The 19,802-nt window shown below is 45.2% G+C and overlaps 1 long non-coding RNA gene across 1 annotated transcript in view; it reads right to left on the reverse strand.

The window, feature by feature from the left end:
• Nucleotides 1-7,454: 7,454 nt before the first annotated feature.
• Nucleotides 7,455-19,802, reverse strand: part of LOC141093086 (uncharacterized) — a 151,667-nt gene continuing 139,319 nt past the window's right edge. Inside the window, exon 2 of the long non-coding RNA XR_012232980.1 lies at nt 7,455-8,094. This is a non-coding gene — a long non-coding RNA (uncharacterized lncRNA). The remainder of the gene's footprint in view (nt 8,095-19,802) is intronic.

Below are 19,802 nucleotides of genomic sequence, written 5' to 3' on the forward strand. Positions count from 1 at the left end.
CGAGTAGTAACATCATCAATGTCACCTAACATCACAATTGCACCAAAGAGAAGCAGTTCCAGCCATCACATTAGGGATGAGTTAATTAAATGTTTGACTAGATATAGCAGGAAATATATTACGTTGATAATTTTGTATGGCCAATAAATGATGCCAAAAAAAAGATCCCCCTTCCCTGTTCTAACTGGAGATCACTGGACTATACTGTAGAACAGAATAAGCACAAATGTATCACAAACAATAATAAATATAATACATACTTTTGATACAATATGGACTTTCTATACATTCTATATAAAAAGAATAGCAGTGCACATTTGTGATGAGAATTATATTATTCCTCTTACTATATTCAGATTGTCTCTTCAGAGGAAGAGGACTAGAATTCTAGCTCCGCCTATAGCAATCATACTATAGGATAACAGCAATTCTTAAAGTCAACGTTGACCTTTTAACGAGCGGTGTCACATGACTTAGAATGAAAGCCAAAATCAGAATCTCAGTTTGCAGACACTGTGTTTTGGGGTACTGCCAGTGTGAGGAGACTGCAGGCACGTAGGATGCAGTAACGGACCGTACACATACCAAGAGTGATAGGGGTTTATTTTACAACAGAAAACTCCACGCAGGGAGAAAATGGAGGGATATTATTCTATAATACAGTGAATGATTGGTGGGGATAACTTAAGGCACAAGAATAATTATGGCAGACAGCACAATTAAATACTACCCTCAGGTGTCAGTCACGGTTAAACTTCTGACCGTGACTGGAGCCGCTTAGGATGCGTCGTCGTAGTGGAGGTCTGTCACAGTCCTGAGGAAGCTGGTATAATATATCCTGACGATGGCGGTGTCCTCTCGTGGTTCTGACGATGACGGCGACTCGGGATCCTGATACAGGTCTTGGGTCCAGAAGATGAAGCAATGAAGAGGGAAGCGTCTTTTTCCTCAGCGGTGAGTGTCCCAACACTACGGAGACTTGCAGCACTGCCCAAACACAGTTTACAATGGACAGCCCGCTTCGCTGTGTCGACTCGACACAAGCCTAAGTCCAGTTCACAGACCTTTTCTCTGTTGTCTGTTGTCAGCTGTGTCTGCGGTCTCAGCGAGGGCCGAGATGTCAGCGGGGACAGCGGTGTCTCAGTGGTACTCAAACGGTAGTCTCCTGTCAAAGCGCTCTGCCATCCCAGGCTCTGCTCTACTCTGCCCAGTCACCTCTCAGCTGATTTTACCTCACAGATCTCTCACGCGCTCGACATTCCTGCCGAAACTGTTTGAATCCTCGCACGCAAACCTTCTCTCAGCTTGGCCACGCCCCCTTCACTCAAGTACAGGGAGCGATCTTGCACTTTAAGCTTTTCCCCCTGCGACTTAGCTGATAGCCCCGACATTTCTGGACCCATCACGGAGGAGACATGCCTAACTAGTTCCTTCCCCTTACACCCCTCGTCAGTGCAAAGTGTGAGATCTGGTTTGGCTGTGTGAATGGAGTCTGACCAGGATCCAAGGGGTAACGTTTCTCCTTGTGGATAATGACATGTTAAGCATGCTGAGATGAAGAGACTTTTAAGCTGCAATGCTCCTCTAGAAAATATGCAAATTGTCTCTTCAGAGAGGAAGAGGACTAAAACTCTAGTGCCACCTATAGGAAGTAGTAATCCTAAGAGTCAATGTAGACCATTTAACGAGCCTTGTCACATGACTTAGGATTCTATTTTTCTTTTACTTCCCAAGGTCACCAATCTGCTGTGAACATTACACAGCAATGATATAAAGTTTTTGGTTGGCACAGTATGTGTAGCCTGCCAACTTTCAATATTTAGATTTTGATAATTTATTAACTGAATGTCCTTCTGGAGCCCAAATCAGTGCAAATGTTTTTTGGTAACTATTAAGTGATACTGTCATAATTCTTTGAATGTTCAGCACTGCATTAGAGGTGAAATTTTCATAAGAGCCTGGAGGTCAGTATGTAACTACTGTAGAATAGGGATTTCCAACCTGTGGCTCACGCTCACAAACTTGCCACTGTAAGGGCATGCCAAGAGTTTTAGTTTTGCAAAGGTTGGGGAGTGACAGTACTTCAGCATTTTTTTATTTTTGCAATATGTAAATGCTGAACCCTGACAATGCTGGTAAAACGGGAAAAATCTAAAAACAGGACTCACTTGGATGATACCAATCTTACAAATCTACAACAGCTGTGAGTGTTGATGCACAGGCTGACCTATTTGGCAGATATTGTTTCATATGTCTCTAGTTGTATCATGGAAATAAGATATTATCTTTGTGACTAGTGTGACAACTCTCTTCCAGGAAAATTCCTAGGAAATAAAAATACCTATTGTGAATCCAGTTTTGCAATGAAACATAAATATACTGTCATGCAACTATTCCAACTGCTGTTATTAAAGAAACAATAATATTTCTTGACTTACCATAGCATACAGTGATGCTTGAAAATTTGTGAGCCCTTCTGAATTTTCCATTTTTCTCCAATCTAAAACTATATCAGATTTTCATACAAGTCCGAAGAGTACTATAAAAATATTAGACTTTATAATTTTTTTTAAATGAGGAAAATATACCAACATGCCTTTTTTGACGGTGCGCCGACCTGCGCCAAACGCAACCTGCTGCCGTTTGGTTGCGCCGGCGCACCGTCAAAAAGGTGCATGCGCCGCCAAATGCATACTGCGCACGGCCTGCGTCCCCAGTGCTAAAGATAGGGGACGCAGGACGCATGGAGCGTCATGCGCCGGTAGGCGGAGCTACCGGCGGAGGCGTGGCAGGGGGTGGGGCTTAGCGGCGGCCGTGCGCAGGCCGTCGCTGCGCTCCAAAACGCTAGTGTGAAACTAGCCTAAGATCAGACATACTAAGGAGATATACCTGAGGCACCATGGTATGTATATCGCCAGCATTTCAGGATGATGTGTGCTGTGGACGCTGTGAGCGTCTCTTTTAACAGGGTATGATTGCCACCAGCTGAGATATGTAAATTAGGAGGAGCGAGCCCACATAAGTAGGCATAATGTCATATAAGCCATGCGTGTAAAGTAAGATCACGCATGCTCTGTGAATATAGTAAGAGCGTTGTCATGGAAACAGCGTGTGTGCAAAGGGAAATTACGCATGCGCTGTGAATGTGATGACCTAACCAAATGTTAGGAGCGTTGTCATGAAAGCCATCACGCATGCTCTGTGAATGTAATGTGCCAAACAGCAAATGTTAAAGACGCTGTCATAGAAACCGCGCATGTGTAAACAGGCTGGAAGTGTAAATTAGCGTACGTGATGTCATAAATTACCAGTGTGCAGAGAAAAACCTTGCCTATGTAAAGGGCATAAAAATTCTTTTATCGGACAACAATATAAAATCGTCCGTCCGATTGCGCAAATTCAAAAGCAGGGACATATATCATAGAAGAGCATGCAGAACTAAAAAGCTGCTGGCCAGTGAGAATGTATAAATAACTTGCATAAGTATATGATGTTGGCTATAAAATAACTTTACCATTCATAGAGATATACTGTATATACCCAAGAGTAACCAAAAATAGAAGAGAAGTGCATAAGAATGCTGGTCTATGTATACCTGTCAAACAGTTAAAGGACCTGCAAAAATACAAAAAATAAGTATTAATCAATTGTCAAATAAGATGAGAAAAAAATGTATTCAACTTTATAAATATATGTAAGGAAACATATTTATAAAGGAAAAAATTTAAAAAAATGAAAAAAGGGGAAGGGGAAATAATACATAATCAAATAAAGATGTTAGTTATACAATATCTCTTACTCTCTAATGAGACCATAAGGCTCCATAGTATTTAGCGTATAGATCCTAAATGCCTCTCGTTTCAATCTCAAAATTCTATTGCCTCCTCTTCTTGATATAGACACAGATTCTATGACTTGGAACCGTAACTGCGCTATATTATGATTAGCAACAAAATGTGCAGGGATTGGTAGCATTAATCTCTTACAATGAATTGTGGATTTACGTTGAGAAATGTGTTCTCGGATATGCTGGGTGGTTTCTCCAACATATCCGAGACCACATGGGAACTTAATGAAGTACACAGCATATGATGAATCACATGTGTGAAATCCATTGGTAGAAAAACGTTTCCCAGTTCTGGGGTGAAAAAATGATTCTCCTTTAATAACGCTGAAACATTGAAGGCAATGTAAACATGGATATGTTCCCTTACGTGGTGTATTCAAAAAAGTTTGTGTCTCCCTACATAATGTGGATACAATGTCGTCTCGAACTAATAAGTTACGCAAATTGTTCGGTTTTTTGTAGCATACTAGAGAAGGGTTGGAAAATTCCGAAATGTTAGGATAGGATCCTTTTAGAACAGACCAATGTTTTTTGATAATACTATGGAAACATTTGGAAAATGGATGAAAAGTATTAACAAAAATGGTTCTAGGTGTAGTATTTTTCTGATTAAGAGACGTTATAGGTCTCAATAATGCTGCGGTCCTTAAATTTATGCCTTATCTCATTGGCCGATACTATTCTATTTATACGGCAAAATTGAGATTTGGGAAGGGATTTTTTGACATGTAAAGGTGACAGCTGGAAAAATGACGAAGGCTATTCCTGTCAGTACTTTTGACAAATAAGTCAATAGACAGTGTATCATCGTTGGAAATGATGATGTTAGTATCCAGAAAATTAATTTTATTAAAGTCAAACTGCATTGTGAATTTAAGATTAGGAACAAGATGGTTAATGGTAGTATGAAACAACTGTAAGGATTGTAAGTCCCCTTTCCATATGATAAAAATGTCATCAATGTATCTCTTCCAGAGCAAGACAGTCTCCTGGAAGAGTACATTGGTGTAGATTGATGTGGATTCAAAGTGCGCCATGAAAATATTCGCGTAAGGAGGCGCAACATTTGAGCTCATAGCGGTCCCAATTTGCTGTATAGCAAATTGATCTTGGAATAAGAAATAATTCTTTGTGAGAATCAGATTTAACATCAAGATACAAAATTGTTTTTGGTTGAGAGAAAAAACTGTGTAATTATCAAGAAAATCTTTTACAGCCAAAATGCCTCTGGAATGATCAATATGCTGTTAGGGGGGACTGTTTTCAAATTTCTGATATAATGTAAAAAATCAGATGTGTCTCGGAGATAAGATGAAAAGCAAGTCATCATTGGGGAAAGGATTTTCTCAAGTATAATGGCCAACGGTGACAATACGGAAACCGTGGGGGCCACTATGGGTCTCCTCGGGGGATGGTTGAGATTTTTATGGATTTTTGGAAGTGTATAAAACACAGGTGTTATGGGATGAGTATTAACCAGAAATTATGATAATTTAGAGTCAATGACTCTCAATGTAGCGATGACCAAAATAAAGTAATTCTGCCATTTTTAATTTTTTTCTCATTATGCGGTTTACCGTTCGGGTTAAGTCTTTTTTTTATATTAATAGATCGGGTGATTCTGAACGCGGCGATACCAAATATGTGTATGTTTGACTTTCTTATTGTTTTATTTTGAATGTTGTGAAAGGGGTGATTTGAACTTTTATATTTTTTAATATTTTTAAAAACTTTTTTTTTTTTTTTTTTTTTTTTACCTTTTGCATGCTTCAATAGTCTCCATGGCAGACTAGAAGCTGCAGTTGTTCGATCGCCTCTACTACATACAGGCGATGATCAAATTGCCTGTATGTAGCAGAAATATTCACTTGCTCATAGCAATCCGGCTATGACAACCATAGAGGTCTGCTGGAGACCTCTGGTTGTCATGCCAGCCCATCGATAACCCACGATCACGTGACGGGGTCACCGATGGGTGGGATTTCCAGAGTGCTTACTGGAAGCGCAAGTTAAGTGATGCTGTCAGAGATTGACAGAGGCATTTAACAAGTTAAGAGCCATGGGTGGATCGCGATTCCACCTGCGGCTGTTAGAGGCACATCTCAGCTGTTCAAAACACCTGAGGTGCCAGGAAAGATGTGGGCTCAGGGCCGGAGCCCACATCAAAGGCAGGGATGCCGACGTGGGCGTACTATTACTCCCAATGTCGGAAAGGGGTTAAACTATTGTGGAAGTTCCTGAAGAGAACAGTTCACGAGAAAAAACACCAAAATAGTGGGGTAGAATCTGATGATGATGTGCAGGGCTTATTAACAATTACAGAAAACATTTAGGTTCAGATATTGCTGCACAATGGGGTTCAAACGAAATTCCTGAAGCAAAGGTTTGCAAACTTTTGCCACTCACACACATGATTTTAGATCTTTTTTTAATTTCAAGAAAATACAAAGTCTGATATTTTTAATTTGTTTGATTTGGTTCTCTTATCTATGTAAAGTAGCTTTCTTCATGATAGACTGGCAGCTTTTAATAAAGCTTGCGTAAGTTACTTGTTTATCAAGTCCCAGAGGACTGTATTGGGTCCACAGAGTGACTGCTGGCCTGTGAAATGGTCTGGCAGAGATGTGTCATATATGGTGGATCAAAACCAGAGAAGTCAGAAAGCAAGTCAGAATTGTCAGGCAATGGTAAAAGTCAATACAATCATATGTCAGCAACTGAACGACACACAGGATTAGGGCAGATGAGGTATAGGGAAAGAACCAGTATCAGGGATAGCCTATAACTAGCAATTAAAGGCAGGGAGCTAGAGCTAGAGTGTGAGTCTAGCCCAATGCTCGCAGAAGGGAGCTAATGAGATAACCATGCTCAGGAATTATCCCCCAAGCTCCCAGACTGAGAGAGCTGCATCATTGGTACACTGTGTCACCCACAGCATAGGCTCAATACTAATCGATGACAGAAGCAGGAGCAAAGGGATGCCCAAGGTCTGGATGCTCATCAAGTTCCTCAAGGTTCCCACATTCTTGGACACTTTTCAGGGTGATATGATTTATTTTTTGTGGCATGCTGCACCTTCTTCAAGTAGCACATGGGTGATAGAAAGCACAATCTAAGGCTTTTAATAAAGAAGCAGCTGTTTGACGTGCTAGTTTCATTACCTTTCAATGGACTAATTTATCTGTCACTTGCTCATCCAGGATAGGCATTAATTGGGGAAGGACAGGTGACACTGACTGGCAAATAATAGGCCCAAACTAACACATTGGCTGCAATCCACTCTAGTCTATTAGTCACTATATGGGAGCTATGAAGTTTTATTTAAAAGGAATCTGTCAGTAAAAAAACTTCACACTCTCCCAAACTGCATACAGTATATGGGAATGCCGTTGTCTGAAATATAATACCTTTATATCTTCTGTTTCTGCATTCCTGAGTAATTAGCATGTACAGCTGAAACCAGAAGTTTACATACACTATATAAAAGACATATATGTTCTTTTTTTTTTCAATATCTGACATGAAATCAGAACAAACCATTCCCGCTTTAGGTCAATTATTATTAATTATTAATATTTACCAAATGCCAGAATAATGAGAGAGAGAATGTTTTAAAGCATTTTTATTACTTACTGCAAAGTTAAAATTTTACATGCACTAAGATTACTGTTAGCATTACACTAGGAGGATTCCAGGAGTGGACCCTCTGGACCGTGGCACCGAGGGGCCCCCGGGCGAGCAACCAGGTGGGGCTGACCCCTATACAGGGACCATTAGGAGCAGGCCCAGGGGTTCGAATGCCACGGCAGCCGGTACCAAGAGGGGCGGCTCGGGATGGACTGGAGCAAGACAGAGTACCTAGTACCACGAGCACGGAGAAGGCGTAGGGCTCAGGTGGAGAGACTGGAGTAGGACAGCAGGAGACAGAGGGGAGCGAGCAGGACGGAGCAAGGACACACAGGCACGGAGTAGGACGCCAGGAATCAGACACGGGCAGGCAGGACCGGAGTAGGACTGCAGGAATCAGACACGGGCAGGCAGGACCGGAGTAGGACTGCAGGAATCAGACACGAGCAGACAGTACGGACCCAAGCACAGGACCGGAGTAGGACTGCAGGAATCAAACACGGGCAGACAGTACGGAGCCAAGCACAGGACCAGAGTAGGACTGCAGGAATCAGGCACGGGCAGGCAGGACGGAGCAGGATGGCAGGAAACAGGCACGGGCTGACAGGACCGGAGTAGATCTGCAATAGGAAGCACAGGAACATATGAGAAGCGGCACAGTGCACAGGGCAGGGACACGGGGCCTAGCGTATGGATAGAACACAACGATGAGGCGCCTCCATTACAGGAGAGCGGCCTGAAATAGCCTGGAAGCGGCCCCCATTGGTCCGGCGGTGCTTCCGGGTCAAGGCACCGCCGGAGCATAAGAAGAGAGAGAAGGACGCGGCCGCGGCCTACGGCGCATGCGCAAAGCATGCAAGGATGTCGCAGGCCACGGGCCGGTCACAGGACGCCGCGGCTGACGGGAGAAGACAGGCTGCGGCGCGGGAGCGGTCAGGTAAGTTCAGCGGGGCGCGACAGGGGCCGTAACAATTACTATGCCTTTAAATAATTCTGGACTGCCCATATAATGATGTCATGTGTTTGGAAGCTTCTGATATGGTTTTTGGCAAAATCTGAGTTAATTAGAGACACACCTGTGGATGCATTCTAATGCACACTTTACACACACTGCTTCTTTGTGTAGCATCATAGGAAAGTCTCAACAAATCAGCCAAGATATCAGCAAGAGAATTGTGGACTTGCACAGAGATGAACATGCTTTGGTCTGACATGTGCATATCAACCCAAGGACAAAAGCAAAAGACCTTGTGAAGATGATGGCAGAAGCTGGTAAGATTGTGCCAATATTCACAGTGAAACAAGTACTGTATCAACATGGGCTGCCAGGAAGAAGCCATTACTCCAAAAGATCAATAGTATAACGTGGCACAGCTGTGTCGGTGCACAAAAGAAGGTTCCCACACACCAGTATAGAATAATCAAAAAATTTTTTGGCACTCAACTCGTTGCAAAGATGAAGAATTTTTATTTGCAGTCACAAATATAGACGTTTCGGCTGTATCAAATAGCCTTCATTAGTAAACAAGACTGGTCCTATCTCTATAATTTTCTGGACATTATATTGTATGACCAATAGTAAATTAGGTGCTATTGGCAGACCTGCCACACCAGCAGTGGATGCCGTGTTCATACAGGTCCTGCTGCCACCCACCAACAAGACATTTGAAACTACAGCCAGCTGCTGTTCTTACAGCGTGAAATTGGGGTTTTCTATGAGTCACAGGATTTAACAGTTTATATACCAGTTCTTACATGGTGGATGGTATCACCTCCAATAGCACCTAATTTACTATTGGTCATACAATATAATGTCCAGAAAATTATAGAGATAGGAGCAGTCTTGTTTACTGATGAAGGCTATTTGATACAGCCGAAACATCTATATTTGTGACTGCAAATAAAAATTCTTCATCTTTGCAACGAGTTGAGTGCCAAAAATTTTTTGATTATTACTCTAAAAGAAGCATAAAAAGCCAGATTATTGTTTGCAAATGCACACAGGAACAAATACCTTAATTTTTGGAGACATGTCCTGTGGTCTGATTAAACTAAAATTTAACTTTTTGTGCATAATGACCATTGTTACGTTTGGAGGAAAAAAAGGAGAAGCTTGGATGCCTAAGAACACCATCCCAACTGTGAAACATGGGGGTGACAGCATCATATTGTGGGATTGTTTTGCTGCAGGAGGGACTAGTGCACTTCACAAAATAGATGGCATCAAGAGAAAAGATTATGTGACAATACTGAAGCAACAGCTCAATACATCAGCCAGGAAGTTAAAGTCTTCCAAACGGACATTGACCCGAAGCATGCTGCCAAAATGGTAACAAAGTGGCTTAAGGATAACAAAGTCAATGTTTTGGAGTGGCCATCACAAATCCTTGATCTCAATCCTATTGAAAATTTATGGGCAAAGCTGAAAAGGCAGATGCGAGCAAGGCAACTATAAACCTGGATCAGTAACACCAGTTTTGTCAGGAGGAATGGACCCAAATTATGACCAACTATTGTGAGAAGCTTGTGGAAGGATATCCCAAATGTTTGACCCAAGTCATTCAGTTCAAGGGCAATGGTACCAAATAATCATGAAATGTATGTAAACGTTTGACTTTGCCGAAAGTAATAAAAATGCCTTAAAACATTCTCTCTAATTATGGTAATCCTAATTGACCTAAAACGGGAATGGTTTATTCTGATTTCATGTCAGATATTGAGAAAAACATGCATATGTGTCTTTTTATATAGCATATGTAAACTTCTGGTTTAAACTGTACATTCATCTGCAGTCAAGACATGATGTGCTTTGTGTTTGACAAACCCCTTACCGACATGCAAAGAGCAGTATATGTACGCCGCACCGATCGCGCGGCCTCACGCTGAGTGCTGTGGCGATCTGATGCGGGTTTCAGCTGTATGTGACAGCTGACATCCCGCAGCAATGCCCACAATCAGTACTAGCACCAATCATGGGCCCCCTCTTATGCCATTGACTGCGGCATAGAGAAGCATCGAGCAGGGAGGGGGCTCCCTGTGCGCTTCCATTGGGACATCACGATTGTATCACAATGTTCTGATGGACTCCATGGAGATCCCTGGCACCAAGATGGCCACGGGGTCCTTCCGAGTGCTTCAGGGAAGGTGGCTTGTGAGCGCCTGCCAACATGCGCTGGCATGCCTCCTTCCCTGCCTGTCAGATCCTGATCTGATACTCTGCAGTGCAGTGTCAGATCAGCAATCTGACATTATATAGTGATGTCCCATCCTGGGACAATGTAAAACAGTAAAAAGAAAATGTGTAGAAATATTTTTTAAAGATATCTCTACATAAAGAAAAAATAAATATTTTCCAATAAATACATTTATTTATGTAAATTTAAAAAAACAATAAAAGCACACATATTTGGTATCTCCACATCCTGCTGTATAAAACTGTCCTACTAGTTAACCCTTTCAGTGAACACAGTAAAAAAAATGAGGCAAAAAACAATGCTTTATCATCATACCGCCGAACAAAAAGTGCAATAGAATGCGATAAAAAAGACAGATTTAAATTAAAATGGTACCACCGAAAACATCATCTTGTCTCACAAAAACACAAGCCACCATACAGCTCCATCAGCAGAAAAACAAAAAAGTTATAGCTCTCAGACTAAAGCAATGCAAAAGCTTTGCACTGTGCCTCAAAAGTAGTGGACATTCATCCACTCAATGCCGACTTTTATTCCCCATTGACTTGCATTGAGGTCGGGTTTCGGACGAAACTCTGACTTTTCTTGCCCTAGTCGGACCAGTTTCATCCGACTCAAATTTTGTTTCATTCGGGTTTCACGAAACCCGATCCCACCAAAGTAGCTCAACTCTAGTGAGGACTACTGTGAGCGCTGTCCTAAAGTGTGGGCACCATTGTAAGAGCTATTATAAAGTGTGGGAACTACAGAGGGGGTGTTGGAATATGTTTATTGCAACAACTCCATTCCTGTCTATGAGTGTTTAGTTGCTAGATTTGTATGCTGTTCATAAAGTTAGAACAAAAAAAAACTCCCAGAGGCTCACACAGGGATAGCATGTGACTGCATTTCCTGTTTTTCCTGTGTCTGTGTATGAGAGAAGCAGCCTGCTGTAGATGCGGCACAGATAGAGACACACAAATGATTTATTCCTGATCTGTTAAGCTTATCATATATTGTTCCTGTTTGTTCCCGAATAAATAAGCTTTGTTGTCACTCGCTTGGAGAGTATCCTGAATAATCCGCTGCCAACAGGGGGTCATCATACAGTGTAGGGACTACTGTGAGGGGCATTATACTCTGTTTTGGGAAAGCAGTGAGGATATCATGCTATATATAGAGAAGCTGTGGGCCTATCATAATTTATATGAGGAAGCTATGGGGCATGATATAGTGTAAGGGGGAGCTGAACATGGAGGGACTCAGGGAACATTATCAAAGGGATTTTCCACTACTAATTTCACCCCATTTTATTAGTTCTAACTCCATCTAACACTTTTCTAATGCACTTTTAGTACCTGCCCTGCTTCTGTAAGATCATCTTTGGTCAACTATCCTTTTTTATTCTGGCTCTGCTATTTCCAATCTGGGGACCGGGCACATCACTGGCACATCACTGGAGTGGGCGGGGCTATGCTGCCTCAGTGAGTGGCAGCAGTCTTAGCACAATTGCTTAGATCAGACTTCAGTCTTCTCTCTACGTGAATGCTATTTTTGAAGTGCCATCTGTTCAGCTGACAAGCCCTACGATGCTCTGATCATTAGAAAGTATATCAGGGCTTGTCCAATGATGGAACAGCATTTGTGAGCTCAGCCATGCGTGGTGCCGACTGAGTCTGCTGATGCCTTGAAGTGCTGTTGTAGGAGGAAGGGCCCCCGCCACGTGTCCGGGCCGGAACCAAGGGGATCATCACTAAGGTTCCTAGGGGGTCTGTTCCCAGGGGACGGAATTAGAGGATGGACGGCAGAGACTTCTAGAACGGTTGGGGGAGGAGCTACTATAAAAGAGGCGGAGGACGCTAGCGAGGGTGAGTTAGCAGATCGACAGAGGAGGAGCAGGAGACCTCAAGCACGCCAGAGAGCAAGAGCCTCCAGCAGCCACCAGAGAGGAAGACAGCGGCAGGAGAGACGGGAGACTTGCTGTGGACCATAGGGAGACGGCACCGAGCCGACCGACCGAGGAACACCGCTTCACTCCAGTCCGTGGCTGTGGCCTGCCCGCTGCCGCCCGCAGCAGTTGCCGCTCCACTCCAGCACACGGCTGCGGCCTGCTCACTGCCACCCGCGGCCATTGCCGCTTCATTCCAGCCCACGGCTGCTGCCTGCCTGTTGCCGCCCGCATCCGCCACCGCCCTGCCCCAGCCCGCAGCTGGGGTCTGCCCCTCATCATCCGTGGGACTCCCAGCACAGCCCCAGGGGGCTGCGCCTTCTATTCTCCCGCTAACAGGCGGGATTGTTGCCTCTGTGGGGGGTTACCCCGCCAAAGGATTCTCCTAGGGCCTGTTGTGCCCCCACTTTGCCTGGGCGTAAGGAACGCCCAAAGCCTCCGCCAGATCCTCAGCGGCTGGGCCCAGTGGCTGCGACGCCGAAGCAGAGCAGAGACGACGAATGAGAAGGAGAAGAAACACCGTTCGCTCTGGCCCCCGCCATACTCACAGCTACCACCCAAGAGCAAACTCATCTAGGACCTCCCAGGGGTATGCTGGAACAATCTCGTGACACCTGGATTCAGCAGCAGCAAGAAGACATGGAAATTGGGGCCCTATGCCGATGGGTGGTCGCCGGCAAACTACCTACCGACGCCCAGAGACAAATCTTGTCTCCGGACATGTTGCTAATGCTACGCCAGTGAGAAAAGTTCGTCATCAAGAAAGGACTACTATATCGCAAGGCGGTATCACGTACAACATCCACAAAAACTTTGCAGGTAGTTGTGCCTGGAGCCCAACTCGGTGAACTGGCTCGGGAAGCCCATGAAAAGGGGGCCCATTTTGGAGCTCAAAAGACCTTCCACTGCTTCCAGTAGTTGCAGCAGATGGTCTACCACCCTCGCCTACAAACGGCAGTGGAAGAAGCCTGCTGGGTGTGCTGCCTGTGCGAGCTGGCCAAACCACCTGCACAACAGGCTCCGGTACAGACAATAGTAACATCTGCTCCCCTCGAACTCCTGATGGTGGACTATATAACCATTGGCCCCGCACACCAGGGGTATAAACATTGTCTCGTCATGGTGGATCATTTCACCAAATTCGCCATGGTATCCCCCACCTGAGATCAAACTGCGGAGTCCGCTGCCTATGCGATTTGCAAGAACTTCATCCAAGTGTACGGCTGCCCTCAACGGATACATTCCGATCAGGGATCATGATTCCTAGGGAAGGTCATGGAGGAATTACACCGTCTCTATGGCATCGATAAAATCCCGAACCACGCCGTACCACCCGCAGGGAAATGGGGACTGCGAACGATTTAATCGAACGCTCATTCAAATGTTGTGCACCCTGGAGAGCGACCGGAAGGCCCGCTGGTCTGTGTATGTTCCCGAACTTGTGTGGGTATTGTGAGGTAGCGCTGTCATTCTAGGTTGGGGGACACTCGCTTGGCAGCCACACAATCAGATCCAGCATGGGTTTTCATAAGCCATTAACATAGTCCATGAGGTTTATTCGTCATCATAAACCACAGAAGCAGCCTAAACAGCATTACAGCATAGCGTCCATTATAGCTTCACTCTGGTTAAACCTGTGGTCACACACAGGTTACTCAATGTCCATACTCAGGCTCTTCAGCCTCATCATTATCTCACCCACGTCAGGGTTCCCACATGGCTGTTTCTCCAGGCTGCAGACATCCACTCACTCCTCAGGGACTCTCAGACGCTGGCCGCCATTACACACACAGCCGCTCCACAGGCTGTTAGTGAGGAGATCTTCTCCTCACGGGACCTTCCAAACTGGACCAATCAGGTCCCAGCGTTCACCCATGTGACCTACCCTGGCAACCATATATGGTCCGTAGCCACGCCCACCGGGTCACATGGCTATGACCTCATCACAGGTCCCTCACATAGCCTTTTACTATAGGTGTTATCAGACACACCCCTGGGTGGATTTGTAGGCAGCTAGAACCCGCCCATCTCTCCAGCTGCCTGAAGGCTTCTCCCTAACACATAGGCACGAAAGTTCAGCTCTGCAGATCAGCACATAACCAAGCCTTCATCTCAAAGCCACCCACTTTGAGATACACAAAGGCCACTCAATATTCTGCCACTCATCCTCTCTCTTGGGACATCCACACAGCGCCCCCTAGTGGACACAGTGGTCATTACACCACAGTATATAACAACCGGGTACACTGAGTCACCGGCTATACCCCCTACTCGCTGCTATTTGGGTGAGAAGGTAAAGGAATTACAGAGGTAGAACTGAACCCGGAAGAACCACAACCCTGGATAGGGATTTCATCATGGGTCCGGAAACACCAGCACCGACTACAGACCCTCCACCGAATCGTCCACAGCAAGCTCCAGGACATAGAACATTCAGGGGGGACTCTGCCTCCACCCGTCGACCTCCAAGCTGGAGATCGAGTACTCGTGCTGGACCAACGCCCTCAGAACAAGTTGGAACCCCTGTGGGAAGAGGGTCCCTATCGAGTATTGCGCCAAATAAGCCCCGACGGGCCCGTGTATGAGATACAACCTGAAAAAGACAGAGCTCTCCCTACTCGCACTGTACACCGTAATATGTTACAGCCCTGCACGTCCACTGACCCCGTAAGACCCGATATCACTCCCCAGGCCCCCGAACCCCTGCCAACGGTTTGGGACCTGGATGACGAGGAAGACTTCCCAGCAGTACAAACGGGTCCACCAAAGACTGATATCTCTGCAGGCCGTGTCGAACCTCCAGGACCAACCAACCCACCACCTTCCACCACTCCGGAAACGATACGAGCAAGATCTGTTCATATGGCAACGAAAACTGTTGTCTCAAAAAGCCAACACAGGCCTGCCCAAGGCCTCGCCTGAGGGCTGGTGAGCATACAGGGCGGAGGAGTGTAGGAGGAAGGGCCCCCACCGCGTGTCGGGGCCGGAACCAAGGGGATCATCACCAAGGTTCCTAGGGGGTCTGTTCCCGGGGGACGGAATTAGAGGACGGACGGCAGAGACTTCTAGAACGGTTGGGGGAGGAGCTAATATAAAAGGGGCAGAGGCCGCTATCGAGGGTGAGTCAACAGATTGGCAGAGGAGGAGCAGGAGACCTCAAGCACGCCAGAGAGCAAGAGCCTCCAGCAGCCACCAGAGAGGAAGACAGTGGCAGGAGAGACGGGAGGGAGACTCCCTGTGAACCACAGGGAGACGGCACTGAGCCGACCGACCGAGGAACACTGCTTCACTCCGGTCCGCGGCTGCGGCCTGCCCGCTGCCGCTGCCGCCCAATTCCAGCTCGCGGCTGCGGCTTGCCCGCTGCCACCCGTGGCTGTTGCCACTCCACTCCAGCTCGCAGCTACGGCCTGCCTGTTGCCGCTCGCAGCCGCCCCACCCCAGCCCGCAGCTGGGATCTACCCCTCACCATCCGTAGAAGTCCCAGCACAGCCCCAGGCTGTGCCAGGGGCCTGCCAGCCGCCACTCCGCATCACTGCAGATCGTCCCTGCCCGGATGCTGCGGCCTCTATCCTCCCACTAACAGGTGGGATTCTGTTGCCTCCGCAGAGGGTTACCCCACCAAAGGACTCTCCTAGGGCCTGTTGTGCCCCCATTTTGCCTGGGCGTAGGAACGCCCGAAGCCTCCGCCAGATCCTCAGCGGCTGGGCCCAGCAGCTGCGACGCCAAAGCATCATCGGACAGCACGCAGTGGGACGTCAAGAAGGCTTAGTGACACATAGTAACTAAGGACCCATAGTCGGCCATCCCGCGGCCCTATAGTGACCGGCCTTCGCCGGGTTAGTCGTGTTCTCATTACCCGTGTTTCTTTGTGTTTGGTCCCTGCGAGGACAATTGTTATCTTGTTCGGTTGCTCAGGATAGCCCCATCGGCATCCATATATATAAAAGCCACCACCAACAGTTACATCCGTCTCGTGTCTCGTCACTGCATCCCGCGTACCTGCTGTACCTACACTGTCTCCAAGCAGACACGTGTCTTTGTTTTAATCTCTGCAGACAAGTCGTGGCCATCGAAGTTGCCGTGTCTGTCTGGGCCAGATGGAAAAGTCGGGAAAGGTGAACGACTCCATCATAAAGAATGCCATCTGTAAGTCACTTTCCATAACAACGCTGTAATCTTTTATATGTTCTGCATCACTGGTATCTACCACTATATGTCAGGTAATATTAGTGTTGGTATTTGAAGAGTGATATATTTTTTATAACAGCATAGTCATAGGCCTTACACCTCCCTGGGTGGGGGACAGAACAGATACAGTGGCATGTAAAAGTTTGGGCACCCCTGATAAAAATTACTGTTATTGTGAACAGTTGCATCAAAGCTAGGACATGTCAGTTGTTTTGAACAGCTGAAATGTGCCCGCAATAAGCGCACATGCAATCGCGATCCACCCGCGCCTATTAACTAGTTAAACACCACTGGCAAAACGCTGACAGTGGCGTTTCACTAGCGCTTCTGGCCAACGGGCCAGAAATGCGCTCTTCGCTGAACCCCGTCACATGATTGGGGGTCAGTGATGCGTTGGCATAACAGAGGTCTCCTGGAGACTTCTATGGTTGTTGATGCCTGATTGCTATGAGCGCCACCCGGTGGTCGGCGCTCATAGCAATGCTGTATTTCTGCTACATATAGGCAATCTGAGCATCACCTATATGTAGCAGAGCCGATCGAGCTATGGCAGCTTCTAGCCTCCCATGGAGGCTATTGAAGCATGCCAAAAGTAAAAATATGAAAAAAATAAAAAAATTCAAATCACCCCCCTTTCGCCCCATTCAAAATAAAACAATAAAAAAATCAAACATACACATATTTGGTATGCCGCGTTAAGAATCACCCGATCAATAAAAAAAAGGACTACCCGATCGCTAACCGGCGTAGCGAGAAAAAAATCAAAATGCCAGAATTACATTTTTTTGGTCGCTGTGACATTGCATTAAAATGCAATAACGGGTGATCAAAAGAAGGTATCTGCACAAAAGTGATATCATTAAAAATATAATATTTTTTTGGCCTAAAATGCAAATTCACAATAAGAATAATTTTGACCAGGGGGTGGACAAATTTTTACATGCCATTGTAAGGGTTTAAATAGGTGCAAGGCAAGGCACGTGGCCCTGGCATCTCCACCTTCAGGAGCAATCCAGGGGACAGGGAAAGACTAGGGCACCCCTAGTTCCAAGGATTGGGTAGGCTCCCACTGTCCCTAGTTACTACATGACAGAGACTACTACTTGTTATAAAAAATGGGGCTCTAAAGAGCAGAAGTCAAGCTTGTGCATATTTATCACCAGATGTCAGGAAGCTTATTATTCTGAGAGTGAAGTCAGGCAAAAGCGATAAAGAGGTAGCTATGGAATTCAACTGCTCTCAGAGTCAAGTGTCACATATAATAAAGTAAGAAAAAGAAGGTTATGGGGTTAAAGTGAATCTCCAAACTGTGGTGCAACGGCTAAGAGTTGTAGGGATGAATGCAAGAGTTCGAGTCAAGAAACGAGAAGGTCTGACTTGAGTTTGCCAAAGAACACAGCCAATGGAAAGAGTCAGATTGGTCTAAGAGGTGTTGTGGTCAGATGAATCCAAGTTCAATCTGTTTGGTAGTGATGGCAAACACTATACTGCCCAACTGGAAAATGTAATGTTGTAAGGTACCAAACACCTACAGTGAAACATGGTGGTGACAATGTCATGGTTTGAGGCTGCATTTCTGCATTTACCATTGGTCCTGTAAATAGAATTGATGGAAATATGAATGCTACCATGTACAAGGATATATTGTAGAATGTAATGCTGCCACACGGGAAAACCAAAGTAGGCTGTGGCTGGAAATTCCAGCAAAACAATGATACTAAGCACTCATCCAATTTAGTCAACAATTGGTTAGAAAAGAAAAATTTTAGCCTGTTGCAAAGGCCAAGCCAATCACCTGATTTAAACCCTATAGAGCACATTTGGGTTGAGTTAGGGCGACGAGTTGGGGCCCGTGCACATAGCAATACAGATGAATTGTTTGCAGATTTGCAAATGGATTGGAGCAAGATCCCTCAGGATGTCTTGAATACCCCAGTGGCATCAATGCCCCATTGGTGTGGTGCAGTAATTAAAGAAATTAAAGCTATAGGTTATGCTATAAAATACTAAGTTATGGCATTGTAAACAATTAATTACTCTCTGTATTGTGATCAATAAATAGTATATGAAAAACTTCAGGCAGTCAGTTTTCTTTAATTAAATGACCTTACCTATATTCTAAAGCAATTTGGTTAAAATGAAGGTCTTGCATGATGACAACTTTCAATTCATCGCCAGGAAAATGGCATCACAACAACCAGACAGAAGTAATCACAGTTGTAAAAAAAAAAAATGCAAAACTTTTGGTCGCCACTATATTCAATTAGAAATGTTCTCCAAGGTTGGCATCATGTTGCCACTTTGCATATCTCTTTATATAACCATATTAATGAGTTGTCTTGCTTGTCTCTTCTCTCTGTTTGATTCTAAATTTCTATCTCTGTTAAAGTGATGTTGAAATAAAACTGCATACATGTGTGCATAAAAAGTGGTTCAACTGGAGAGGTTTAGGTGTGAATATTTTGTAGAAGTACATAAGTTTCATGCCGCATACTTCCCCAGCCTGTAAATCCCCGTAATGACAATTCTTTTGTTACAGCGACGGCTGATGTCCGGAGATGTGGATGAGATGATTGACAAATGGCAGTACATCATTTACTGCTCTCCATGGTGACCGTCAGAAACAGTTTCTTGGCCTGAAAGCATGAAACTCATAGTTATGGTTTCAGTAGACAGGCAGTCTGATAACTACTGAGTGAACCGGGTTACAGCTCCAGCGCTACACATGCTCGGCATATAGACTAGCACAGCAGAGCCATAGTAGTAGCCATGTGGGGGTCTGTTTCATTCTTCTAAGAATAACTTGCAGAAATGTTGAAGCATACAAAGGTACAACAGAAACTCTAGTTGGCTTTGTTCCCCTTCCCCACGGACAGGGACACTACAGGGGATGATGGCAGCAGCAGTAAAGAATATGAACTAGGTGGGAACTGGGATGTCCTAGGATGGAAGAATGAAGAGTGGAACAGCACTAGAAGTATCCTAAACTCCTATCGAGTTTATGCTACAGAGGCTTGGA

Source organism: Dendrobates tinctorius, unplaced genomic scaffold (assembly GCF_039654945.1).
Source record: "Dendrobates tinctorius isolate UK_male_01 unplaced genomic scaffold, ASM3965494v1 ptg000062l, whole genome shotgun sequence".
Classification (NCBI taxonomy): domain Eukaryota; kingdom Metazoa; phylum Chordata; class Amphibia; order Anura; family Dendrobatidae; genus Dendrobates; species Dendrobates tinctorius.